This window comes from Procambarus clarkii, chromosome 57 (assembly GCF_040958095.1).
Source record: "Procambarus clarkii isolate CNS0578487 chromosome 57, FALCON_Pclarkii_2.0, whole genome shotgun sequence".
NCBI classification, from domain to species: Eukaryota; Metazoa; Arthropoda; class Malacostraca; order Decapoda; family Cambaridae; genus Procambarus; species Procambarus clarkii.
Window position 1 is genome coordinate 32,763,656 of NC_091206.1, and position 13,975 is coordinate 32,777,630.

Here is a 13,975-nt window from a genome sequence, read left to right on the forward strand (position 1 = left end):
GCACACAGTGGCTAGTCTCTTCCACCAGTCAGCCCCGGATAAGGCTATTTCCGACACTGCCACGCCTCAGGCAGGCTATTACACTCTCAACAGAGTTCGTCCGGGGGTGGCTCACAGCTTCTTCAAAGCAGACTCGTGAAGAGACCTTGGCTGCCTTGGGTAGACTGGTCCATCGTCCAACACAGCAGTCCCAGGTCGACTCTGCAATCAGACACGTCATTAATACTGGGACGCTTCACTCACAAGCTTAGACAGAAACGTCCACCCCTTCACTCCATTGATGGCGTTCACTGTCTAAGCACCACCTCACCAGAGGTCAGCAGTGGCTACGTCATGAGCTGACTAGGACAGGAATCCAACACTTATTGCTGGCCTATCCTGTCAACACTAGATGGTGTCGTCCATTTGGAGTGGGTTTCGAGAGCGGACTCACAGACCGCAGTAGCGTGCGGTCCCTGGCAAAGGGAAACAAACAAAACAAGGCCCCAAAATCTGTTGGTTTTACAAATGGGCTACCTGTAAGCATGGGGAATCGGGAAGAATAAATGGAACATGTACACACGATCACCCTAGAAAGTGTAGAAACCTCCTCAATACAGGTAAATGTGCCAAAAGCTGTGAATTCTTTCACCCAGAAATTTGCAAGAACTCTTTGGACAGGAAAGAGTGCTTCAATACTGAATGTCCAGCATTTCATATAAGAGGTACCAGGTGAATAAAACCGACTATCTACCACTATGAAAACAGCCACTACTCCATCGACCAGGAGAATTTTTTAGCAAGAGGGGGAGGAGAAGAATGGCTAAAAATGACCAGACTCTACCACCAACTCGGTCAAATGCTAGAGAGGACGCAAACACAGTGGCCTCCTTACCAGAGCCTCAGATATTAACACCAAGTAAGGCATCCAGCACTTCCAATAACACGATAACATCATTTATATTTGCCAACATCCAGGGTATAAAAACACGCAAATCCAACAAAGTTCACTTTATAGATGGTCTCCTTCATGAGGCAAATGCAGTGTTTGCATCCCTAACGGAAACTCACACAAAGGACTACCTTGATGGTGAAATTTGGATCTCAGAATACAATCTCTTCAGAAGTGATAGGAAACACCGGCTTCAGGGTGGAGTCAGCCTCTACATCAAAGACACCCTCATCTGTACTGAGCTGCTAAACACCTCAAATGATATGGTGGAAGTGCTGATAGTCAAAATAGAGATCCTAAATGTAGTTGTTGTCCTTGTATATAAGTCGCCGGAGGCAAACCCTCAGCAGTTTAAAGACCAACTAATAAAAATAGAGCACTGCTTGGAAAACCTCGCAAATCCAGCTCCGAACATCATCCTGCTTGGGGACTTCAACCTACGGCACCTGAAATGGAAGCACCTGGCTAATACAGTAATATCAGAGAGAATACCAGGAAGTAGCCTAAATGAACAGGCACATGCAAATGACCTGCTGCGGATGTGCGATAGGTTTGCCTTAAACTAGCAAATAGTAGAACCAACTAGGAAGGAGAACACGCTGGACCTCATTTTCACTAATAATGATGAGTTGATCGGGAACATAATGATTACAAATACCTGTTACTCAGATCACAACTTAACTGAAGTTCTGACAACCATGGGGAATGGACCTTCAAAACCAGTCCAGATTCCCGGTGGAGGAGATTTCAGCAAATTCAACTTCAATAATAAACAGATAAACTGGGAGCAAAAAAACCAGGACTTCACAGAAATAAACTGGGAAGAACAGCTAGAAAATGCAAAACTGAACCAGTGCCTGGAAAAAATAAGCTCAGTAGCACTAGAAATATGTTCAAACCGCATACCCCTAAGAAAAAAGAGAAAGAGATGCAGATTGGAACGGGAACGTTGTTCCCTATAAAGGCGAAGAAAACGAATCACGGAACAACTTGAGAGTCGCACCCTACCTCAAGATTGGCGAAGAAGGTTAGGTAGAGAAATAGAAACAATTGAACTCAAGCTAAAAGAATCATACAAAACCCAGGAGAGGCAAAGAGAGCAAAAGGCCATCAGTGAAATAGAGAGAAATCCGAAATATTTTTTCTCCTATGCAAAATCAAGTTTAAAAACCACATCTAGTATCGGGCCCCTGCGAAAGGGAGATGGAACTTTCACCGATGACAACAAAGAAATGAGCGAGTTACTGAGAAAGCAGTACGACTCTGTTTTCAGCGAGCCATTAAATGCACTAAAGATTGATAACCCTAATGAATTTTTCATGGATATGATACAACATCAAATCATATATCAGACGTCGCCCTATCCCCACTAGATTTTGAAGAAGCCATAAACAGTATACCTATGCACTCTGCACCAGGCCCGGATTCTTGGAACTCCATATTCATCAAGAACTGTAAAAAAACACTATCGTAGGCCCTTCACATTCTGTGGAGACAAAGTCTAGATACTGGCGTTATCCCTGACATACTATAAACAGCAGAGATAGCACCACTCCATAAAGGAGGAAATAAGGCAGAGGCAAAAAATTACAGACCGATAGCACTAACATCGCACATCATAAATATTTTTGAGAGAGTGCTAAGAAGTAAGATCACAAAATACATGGAATCACAGCATCTCCATAACCCCGGACAACATGGTTTCAGAACAGGGCGCTCTTGCCTGTCGCAGTTGCTGGACCACTATGATATGGCATTAGATGCTATGGAAGACAAACAAAATGCTGATGTAATTTACACAGATTTCGCAAAAGCCTTTGATAAATGTGACCATGGTGTTATTGCACATAAAATGCGTTCAAAAGGAATTACCGGGAAAATAGGCAGATGGATCTACAATTTCCTGACTAACAGAACCCAATGTGTAATAGTCAACAAAATAAAATCCAGCCCATCAACCGTGAAGAGCTCAGTCCCCCAGGGTACTGTGCTTGCTCCAGTACTTTTTCTCATCCTCATATCGGACATAGACCAGAACACAACCTATAGCACTGTATCATCCTTTGCAGATGACACTAGGATTTTCATGAGAGTTGGCAACATAGAGGACACGGCAAACCTCCAATCAGATGTAGATCAGGTCTTTCTATGGGCTACAGAAAATAATATGGTGTTTAACGAGGATAAGTTCCAGCTCATGCGCTACGGAAAAATTTAAAAGATAAAAACAGAAACCACGTACAAAACTCAGGCAAATCATAACATAGAACGAAAAGGCAATGTAAAGGATCTGGGTGTACTCATGTTGGAAGACCTTACCCTTAAAGAACACAATAAAGTAGCCGTCACAACTGCAAGAAAAATGACAGGTTGGATAACAAGAACTTTTCACACTAGAGATGCTATACCGATGATGATACTTTTCAAAGCGCTTGTGCCTCTCTAGAGTGGAGTACTGCTGCACAATAACAGCCCCTTTCAAAGCTGGAGAAATTGCTGACCTGGAGAGTGTGCAGAGATCCTTTACTGCTAGAATCCACTCAGTAAAACATCTAAATTACTGGGACCGACTAAAGAGCCTAAATCTGTACTCCCTTGACCGCTGGCGGGAGAGATACATAATAATTTACACGTGGAAAATAATTGAGGGGCTGGTCCCAAACCTGCACACAGAAATAACATCACATGAGACCAGGAGGCATGGCAGGATGTGCAGAATACCCCTGTTGAAAAGCAGAGGTGCAACAAGTACTCTGAGAGAGAACTCTATCAAAATAAGAGGCCCGAGACTGTTCAATACGCTTCCACTACACATAAGGGGCATAATTGGCCGACCCCTCGCAGTGTTCAAGAGAGAACTGGATAAGCACCTCCAAAGGATACCTGATCAACCAGGCTGTGACTCATACGTCAGGCTACGAGCAGCCGCGTCTAACAGCCTGGTTGATCAGTCCAGCAACCAGGAGGCCTGGTCGACGACCGGGCCGCAGGGACACTAAGCCCCGGAAGCACCTCAAGGTATGGCGTTGTCGTCGCTGCTCCGTGCTCCGACGCTGGACTCGGGTCCGTAACACCTCCCCACCAAAAAGAATTTGGTTTGGGTTTCTATAAAAGAGAAAACAAACCAAATTAGTACGTGGGTCCAACTCCAAACGGACTCACATACACAATGGACTGGAATGACGAGGATGTCTTGTCCGCAAAACTGTCCTAATGGGAGATTCAGGCAGAAGGAAATCTTGAGGATCATAGGTGATATCCTGCCTAACGTGACTTCATACAACCTCACTGAGAAAGCAATCAGGGTCATAATCATCTCACGTGACTTTAGTAAGAATCGGCACGGGCACCCTGTGTGGTGAATCGACACCTCCGTGTGTCGTGGCACCGTTGGTGGCTGTTCGCAGACGGCATTTCTTATACCGGTCCGGTAGTCCTTCAGGGAGACGGGAACCTGGAATACAGGGGTCTGATAATTTGGAGTAACAGCGATAGTTGTTAAGTCGGTACTTACAGCATAATCGTCTACTAGGCCCACACCTAGTCCCAACAGGGCTGCTTGTACCTTGAAGATGGTGTTCGCTCTGCTACCGTCAGGTCGACCAACGTTCTGTATAACGCTGAATCCAGGTTCGGCAATCACGCGGGGAGTGTCAACCTGTCGGAAACAGTTACTCATAATATCATTTCCCATACCTTCTGTATCCACCATCACCTTCCAGGTCCCTTCTTCGACTGCAACACTCACAGTGCAAGTCTCCAATCCCTGGGGTCTCTTCATGATGTTCATAGGAGCCATCATCTGTCGGGTCGTCCACTGGTGTTTACTTAGAACACACACGAGAACAAAACAAAATACCGCTAAGAAACATTTGGCTAACTTAGGGATAAGTTTCATGAGACTGTAATGTCCATAGCCGGCTATATCCATTAGCCTGGTTTGAACCGAAGAGGGCACTAGAACCTTCGCACATACCTCACATACCTCTGACGTCTGGGAAATCTCTGGCCAGTTCAGTGAACGTTGTACCTTGCCATACTGCAAGTACTGATGTGCCTTCACTCCAGACTCTTGGGTATCCGTGGGTGCTTGTACACGAGGCCTCTCCTCTTGCTCAGTCGCTCTTGTCACTAAAACCCCATGTTTCTTGTCGGGAGAAGAATCAGGTGAATCTGTCGTAATGCTGTCTATCTGTTGGTGAGAGGGAGAATTAAACATGTTATATAATCTCACGTCTGCCTGTACCTGGGTATTACTGTCTCTTGTTACCTAAGACCTTTTCGCCGTTCTGGCTGACTCGTCCGCAATCTTGAGATGATCGTCGTTCCAACCTGTCACCATGTCGTTGGCTTCTATCACGTCAATCCCAGCTATAGGCAGGGTATCAACTACTGCCAACGCACATGTGCCGCTGAAGTAAGGCGAGTCTAGATGTATCAGCACTAAGGGGGCAACGTACCGCGTCATAGGAAACCCAACCAGGACAACCTTTTGTCTCCCGTCTACACTCACTCCCTCGGGTAACGAGTCTCTCACGATCAGGGACTGGGCTGCTCTACTATCTCTGAGCACTACAACTGATCTACCAGTATGATCACTCGTTACATACCCGCCTGAAGTGTGAGGGGCAAACAATCCTGGTCCTTCCTGACTAGTCAGAGACTGGGTTCCTGCTGGTGGCGTCACACAACCCATCAGCATCACCTCCTTACGTGGACCGCTACCTCTTCTGCCTCGGCACATAGCAGCGACGTGTCCTTTCTGCCCACAAGTCCAACACACTACATTCCTCCTTGGACTCTGGTGTTTCGGACTGCTAGGACTCATCTTTCGGGGGCTACTTGGGGGCGTCTTCATAGCGCTTTGTGGGACAGGTCTCTCTTCTTCTTGACGAGGTTTGCCAAACAGATTTGGGTAATTCTTAGGGACATACCTAGTGGAAGACCTATGCATCAAGATGTATTCTTCAGCCATAGTGGCTGCTGCACTTAAGGTCTCTACCTGTTGCTCTTCTAGGTATGTCTTCAGATCTCCAGACAGACATTCCTTAAAATCCTCCAAGAAAACGAGCTGTTCGAGTTCTTCTTTCTTCCTCACCTTCCGAGAGGCACACCACTCCTGGAAAAGCCGTTCCTTGATGGTCGCGGACTCGGTGAAAGTGTGCTCCGAGGTCTTTTTCAGGTTCCTGAACTTCTGCCTGTAAGCCTCGGGCACCAATTGGTAAGCCATGAGCACTACCTTCTTCACCTTGTCATAATCACAGGAGTCATCAAGGGACAACGTGGAGTAGGCGATTTGGGCCTTCCCAGTCAAGACGGACTGTATCATGATGGTCCAATTCTCCTTCGGCTATTCCATAGAGGCTGCAACCTTCTCGAAAGCAGCGAAGAACTTCGAAACTTCCCTTTCGTTGAACTTCGGGACCATTTTGATGTTCCATACCGGATTGAAGCTACTTGTTTCCGTTGTTTTCCTCCGACCACCTAATAGCAATACTTCTAACTCGTGTCTTCTTTCTTTCTCCTTTTCTTCTCTTTCTCGCTCTTCTCTTTCTCTTTTTTCTTCTCTCTCTCGCTCTTCTCTTTCTCTTTTTTCTTCTCTCTCACGCTCTTCTCTTTCTCTTTTTTCTTCTCTCTCTCTCGCTCTTCTCTTTCTCTTTTTTCTTCTCTCTCTCGCTCGTCTCTTTCTCGTTTTTCTCTCTCTCTTTCTCTTCTTTCCTTTCTTGTAATTCTAAACGTTTCATTTTCATTTCTTTATCTCTCAATTCTCGTTCTATTTCTAATTTCTTCCATTCTATCTCATGATTTATTTCTAAGGCACGCATTTTGACAGTTAGAAAGCTTATATTCAGTTCACCTGCATCACTTTCAATGTCACTACCTTTATCTTCCTTTTCAGTGGAAGCTACCACCTAACCTTTCTTTGTACTCTGTGCCTCGCTTTCCTGTTTCTCCCCGGCCTTCAAATATTTGTGAACCTTTGAAAAGATCTCAACACGGGAGTCACTTTCGCGTATTTTTATCTCCAGATAGGCGCTCACTAGCACCAGTTCTTGCTTTCCAGATATTTCAATCTGGCAAGACAGTCCTCCTTGTTCAGAAAATCCTGAACATCATCCAGATCTTCAAGGGTCACTTTTTCTGCCATTGTCACTTAAGTGGTGCACGAACATATAATACACCGCTTTACTTGAGCACATAACCCACCGAGCACCGTACTTCGCCAATACTGCACTTTATCGCACCTAGCACCTCACTTGCCAATATTGCACGTAATCACACCGAGCACTGCACTCTACAATATTGCACTAAATCACACCGAGCACCGCACAGGACGTACAACGTCCAAATAATTATAAACAGGGGGAATTATTTACAGGGGATTGCACTACGTCACCACCCCTGTGAAACATACTTGACAAGGGGTCGGATCCCGTTGGGGATGCCAATTTGTTACGGCCCTACTGGGAAGCAACCGGGTTTCTTCTCTGATGGTATTAGAGTTTTGGAATCCGGCCCCAAGTTAATAGAGGCTTTCAAGGGGTGTGTTCCGTAATGCAAGTAAAACCAAAGGGGGAAGGATACAAATGTTCCGGTTTTTCCAATATATTTACCACCACCATATATAAATAAATAAGAGTCGCACGCGGGAAATATTACTACACTTATGTACAGTTGCGTCTTCCTCCAAAGACACTGGATGCTCAACGATGCTCACTCTGGGTAGCCCTGGTTCCTTCTTCCGTGGCCCACGATGAATCCACTATGACTCTATGACGAATCTACCCTGGCCACAGGCCAGCCAAATCACAGTCCCACTGGGTGCTTTGTCGTGGAGGCCTTCAACCACAATCCAGCCTGTAGCTGGCAGGTACCGATCAGCTCCGCTATGTAGGCCACTCCACGACCGATACTAGGGTTGCGAGCCCTAGGCAGGAGCCTCGTGTGACCTGCTGATCACTCTCCTCCCTAAGCACCACAGTGGCTAGTCTCTTCCACCAGCCAGCCCCGGATAAGGCGATTTCCGACACTGCCACGCCTCAGGCAGGCTATTACACTCTCAACAGAGTTCGTCCAGTGGTGGCTCACAGCTTCTTCAAAGCAGGACTCGTGAAGAGACCTTGGCTGCCTTGGGTAGACTGGTCCATGGTCCAACACAGCAGTCCCAGGTCGACTCTGCAATCAGACACGTCATTAATACTGGGACGCTTCACTCACAAGCTTAGACAGAAACGTCCACCCCTTCACTCCATAGATGGCGTTCACAGTCTAAGCACCACCTCACCAGAGGTCAGCAGCGGCTATGTCATGAGCTGACTAGGACAGGAATCCAACACTTATTGCTGGCCTATCCTGTCACCACTGGATGGCGTCGTCCATTTGGAGTGGGGTTTCGGGTGCGGACTCACAGATGGCGTTGTTGTCGCTGCTCCGTTCTCCGACGCTGGACTCGGGACCGTAACAGTGACGCACGAGGTAGAGGTGAGGGACGCCAGACCCATTAAACAGAGTGCTTATAGGGTCAGCCCTGAGAAGCGAGAATTGATGAGGAAGGAGGTAGGGTACCTTCTTGCGAATGACCTTGTCGAGTCTAGCAAAAGCGAGTGGTTCAACCCCGTATTTTCTCGTTAAGAAAAGCGACGGTACATAGAGCTTTTGCATGGACTACAGGAAGGTGAACTTTATCACTGTGGCAGATTCTCACCCCATACCCAGGGTTAGTGATTGCATCGATCAGGTGGGTAGTGCCAGATATGTGTCCAAGGTCGACCTGCTCAAGGGGTATTACCAAATCTCGTTAACTCCCGAGGCTAGAAAGATATCAGCTGTTGTGACACCTGATGGACTGTATCAGTATAAAGTGTGGCCCTTCGGGATGAAGAACAGAGGGAGTTGTTTTCAACGTATGATGAACGAGTTGCTGAGAAGAGCCGAAGGCTGCACTGTATACATTGACGATATAGTAGTGTACTCCGACGATTGGGAGGCACTCCTAGAGCGACCTCAGGGAGCTGTTCAGGAGGCTGAAAGATGCTAACCTGACCGTGAACCTAGCCAAGAGTGAGTTTGGGAAGGCCCATCTAGAATACCTAGGCTTCGTCATCGGTCAAGGAGAGGTTACCCCTGTTGACCACAAGGTATCAGCTATTAGAGAGTACCCAATACCCAGGACACAGAAGGAATTGCTGAGGTATTTTGGGATGATTGGATACTATTGTGGTTTCTGTAAGAACTTTTCCACGATAGCGCATCCTCTGACAGAATTACTCTCTAAGAATACGTGATGGAAGTGGGGAGAGGCCAGCCAGGAATCTTACGAGAAGACAAAGAACCTGTTGACAGAGGCTCCAGTGTTGATATCCCCAGATTTTACAGACAGGTTCATTCTGTATGTGCCTGTGATGTAGGGATAGGAGCCAAGTTGGCCCAGGAAAAGAGCAAGGTACATAGGCCTGTCGCATTTTACTCCAAGAAATTCGTGAAGTACCAGCATGCCTATAGTACCGTCGTATAGGGGGCTTTGGCTTTAGTAATGGCCCTAAAGCACTTTGACGTGTACATGGGAGGAGGGGCGAGGCCTGTTCTTGATTTTACAGATCACAACCCTCTGACTTTCTTGTACAAGATGAGAAACTCCAACCAGAGGCTGACAAGGTGGGTATTACTACTACAAGAATACTGGTTAGAAATTAAGCACATCAGAGGGAAGGACAACGTGGTAGAGGATGCCCTTTCCCGAGTACACTAAACCGATATGATTCTTATTTTGAAGGGAGGGGTCTGTGACGGTGTTCCCTCCTTATATTTCTCCCACGCCAGCTGTAAGAGTCATATCTACTTTACCTGAACGTTCTCTGCCTTCCAGAGAACAATTTGACATATGTGGGAGCATGAGGTGTTCTCGCATAGGAGAGAAATTAACTAAAGAAGAGTGTTTTGGCCAGTGGCTTAGGCCCTTTTGGACTCCAAGATGGCGCTGACTGCTACGTATTCGCGCCAAAATGTTATGACGTCAGTGGCACCAGATTGGCCAAGAACGGTGACGTTATACAGGGAGCCAATGAGAAACGCCCTTGGCAAGTGTGACGTCACGAGTGGAGGTAGGTCCGGGCCGTGTGACCCGTGGTGCCAGGAGTAGGATACGACACGTCGTGAAGGGCGAACGTGCGATAAGGGGGTCCTGTCAGTCTGACAGTATTCGTCCCTCTCCGGTGAATATACGCATCACCAGTGGTCTGCGAGCATCCTGTGAGGTCTTCCTGAACTCCGTGAGGCGGACAGAAGAAGGAATTGACGGGAAACGAGCAACAAGTGCTCCAATGACAGGTGCTTAGCAAGAGTGAAGCCTGGGCAGTGACGTCAGGGACCACTGTACAATTTCACCAGTTGGGTGATGACGTAGCTGCTGGGCCAGTTCACCGTGAGGAAGGGAACGACGGAAGCTGGGAGTAAGGACTGCAGACGTAGTTGTCAGGAGGAGGCGATAGGAGATCGACTCCAACCCTTCAAGAGGTTGCAGAGGAGCACGGAGCCTGCAGAGAGTAGCTGTACAGAGAAGACGCGTTTTTGGGTGTTGGTTGAGGTCCTGGAAAGAGCATCAGTGTGTGTGGGGGTGTACCCTACAGCAAGTCGTGAGCCGGGACCAGGAGCTTCAATTCAACCCTCAACAGAGGACGAGTCCACATCATTTATGGTGGAAGTAGGTTATTCAGTTTTCCCTCCCATTCCCCTTTAGTTAGCGATTAGCCAGAGTATCTTCTATGTCATGAGCAGGAATCACCAATGTCTATGTTTCTAGTATGACACAGTTGTGAAGGGAGATGCTATAGAGCTCTCACGAGATATATATATTGTGTGTGATTGCACCTGTGGTTTGACGAAGAGATGACTATGACGAGGACATTTATATTTACATGTCATTTATATTATTTATATTATAACTTCGTGCCAGAGGTTATATATATATATATTATATATATATATATATATATATATATATATATATATATATATTATATATATATATATATATATATATGTCGTACCTAGTAGCCAGAACTCACTTCTCAGCCTACTATTCAAGGCCCGATTTGCCTAATAAGCCAAGTTTTCCTGAATTAATATATTTACTATAATTTTTTTTATGAAATGATAAAGCAACCCTTTTCTCTATGTATGAGGTCAATTTTTTTTTATTTGAGTTAAAATTAACGTAGATATATGACCGAACCTAACCAACCCTACCTAACCTAACCTAACCTATATTTATAGGTAAGGTTAGGTTAGGTAGCCAAAAAAAGCTAGGTTAGGTTAGGTTAGGTAGGTTAGGTAGACGAAAAAACATTAATTCATGAAAACTTGGCTTATTAGGCAAATCGGGCCTTGAATAGTAGGCTGAGAAGTGCGTTCTGGCTATTAGGTACGATATATATATATATATATATATATATTATATATATATATATATATATATATATATATATATATATATAATATTATAATATATTCATTCATTCATTGTTTTGATTGTTGGATGAAACAATCGGGATGATAGCCGACAGAGTGTACCGTGATCCGGCCTGTACTCCTCTTGACATACCAGAAAACAGTCTAAGGAAACTACTCCAAGCTTGTACTAAAGAGGCACCCTTCTTGAGCCCGGATGGACACATGTATAAGCAAGTAGATGGGGTCGCCATGGGTTCTCCCCTAGGTGTCCTGTTTGAAAACTTCTACATGGGTACCATCGAGCAAAAAGTCTTAGTCGACATGAATATGAAACCGGCCATATACTGCAGGTATGTTGACGACATTTTTACACAGGTACCTGATGTCAGACATCTGCAGGAGCTGAAGGGGGCATTTGAGCAGAATTCTGTGTTGCGTTTCACTTACGAGATGGAGAAGGATGGGAAGCTGCCCTTTCTAGATGTAACAGTCATGGAAAGGAGCGGAGTTTTCCACACTGCAGTCTACACTAAGGAAACAAACATAGGAATGTGCCTGAATGCCAACAGTGACTGCCCGGACTGGTACAAGAGGAGTGTTGTTAACGCTTATGTCGACCGTGCCCTCAGCCACAGCTCAGAATGGAAGCAAGTCGACGAAGAACTCTGTAGGGTAAGGCAGGTCCTAGTCAACAACGGCTTCTCCAATGGTTTCGTGGAAGACATCATAAGAAGGAAAGTGAAACGCCATGCAACCTCTGAAGAAACAACTAACACAACACCTATACCCCCTATTAGACTATTTTACAGGAACTTCTTTTCCACAGCCCATAAAACGGAGGAAAGGGTCCTGAAAGATATTGTTAATAGAAACGTTATTCCTTACAGACAAAAATCAGAAGATACAACTGACGATTTACTATAAAACCAAAAAAACGGTCAGCCTACTCATGAGAAACTCTCCAGACACAAAGCAGAACGTTTTAAAAGAGACCAACGTCGTCTATGCCTTCAAATGCCCTCTTGGGGATTGTAAGCCTCAAAAAACTCTGTATATAGGCAAGACAACAACATCTCTTTCCAGGCGTTTAACGATACATAAGCAACAGGGCTCCATTAAGGAACATATACCCTCTTCCCACAACCAAACCATCACCAGAGAAATCTTAGCAAACAACACAGAAATCATTGATAGATACAGCGATAGCAGGCGGCTCGACGTCTGCGAGGCACTACACATCAAGAAATCAACACCAGCAATCAACAGCCAATTAATGCACAACTATATTCTACCCACTTCAAGACTCCGCTCCAATATAGAAGCATCAAGAAATATGGACCAATAGGCTTTCTACAATTACTTCCATTCAATACCCATTGTTTCGTGTTCTGTCTTGTGTTTGAATTTAATACCCATTCAATACCCATTGTTGAAAGTTTGTTTTCACCTCATCCACCTCACCCAAATGTAGATATAAAATCGAAGATGTGTAATCTCTATTCAGTTCAGTTGTGTGTTTGTAAACTAAAGTCTTTGAAAATGTAATAAGTTTTACGATACGCGCTCATGTGTCATGTCAGGCTAGAAATAAAAATGAATTTTGGAGAATTGATCTTTGAATTACCATGAACAGTGAAAAGTAACGTAAGAAAGATCGAAAAAATTCGTGTTAGAATTATTAATCTTACTTTTTCGGTCATATTTAATAATATATATATATATATATATATATATATATATATATATATATATATATATATATATATATATATATATATATATATATATATATATATATATATGTATATGCAATTTAATAGGGTAAGGCTGTGTGCCTAGAGTTACCTGGTTTTTATAAATATTGATAAAGTAAACTATATATACTGGAATTATTAAATAGTATATTCCTATGCCTAGTGGTCAACTGTGATTATGCCAGTGTTGTGATATACTGTGAATACGAGGGAATAATAGGCGCCGAATAATAATAATAGGAATAATAGTGTCGGAACGCACGTCAACTGGGAGTGTTGCCATCCCCGGAGTGTTCCAGAATTGTGAAGAGGCGGAGAGAAGGCTGCTCATTTATTCCTTTGCCATGTTGTTGATGCAGAGTTGTGATTCTTTGATCTTTTAAGTAAACTACAAAACCACCACCGTGTTTGTGTCAACCCTCTATTACCTTGTTGCTATTGAGACTATCTAAGAGTGAGTGATATAAACATATACTTACCTGTTACCAAATTGATTAGTTTTCCCTGGGGCCACTACTATATTACTACTATTCTACTGAGGTGCTACTGGACACGGTAAACACCAGTTGGCGACCTATAGTGAGCGGTAGAGCCCTCTGTCGGGACGGGCACATGATCAAGTGAAGGGATCTTATTCTCACTCGTCTATAGGCTACGAGGCCAGCTGGAGACAGACTGAGAGACTCTCCTGGTGAACAGTGGCACCGTGAGGATCGAGTGCAGACCCGTGGGGGCTACAGTAAGTAACGTTTATCACTACTAATACTTGGTGGTGACTGGCTAGAGAGACACCCCGACATTGGTGAGTACCTATTTGTGTTTGCAGGGGTCGAGCTTTGGC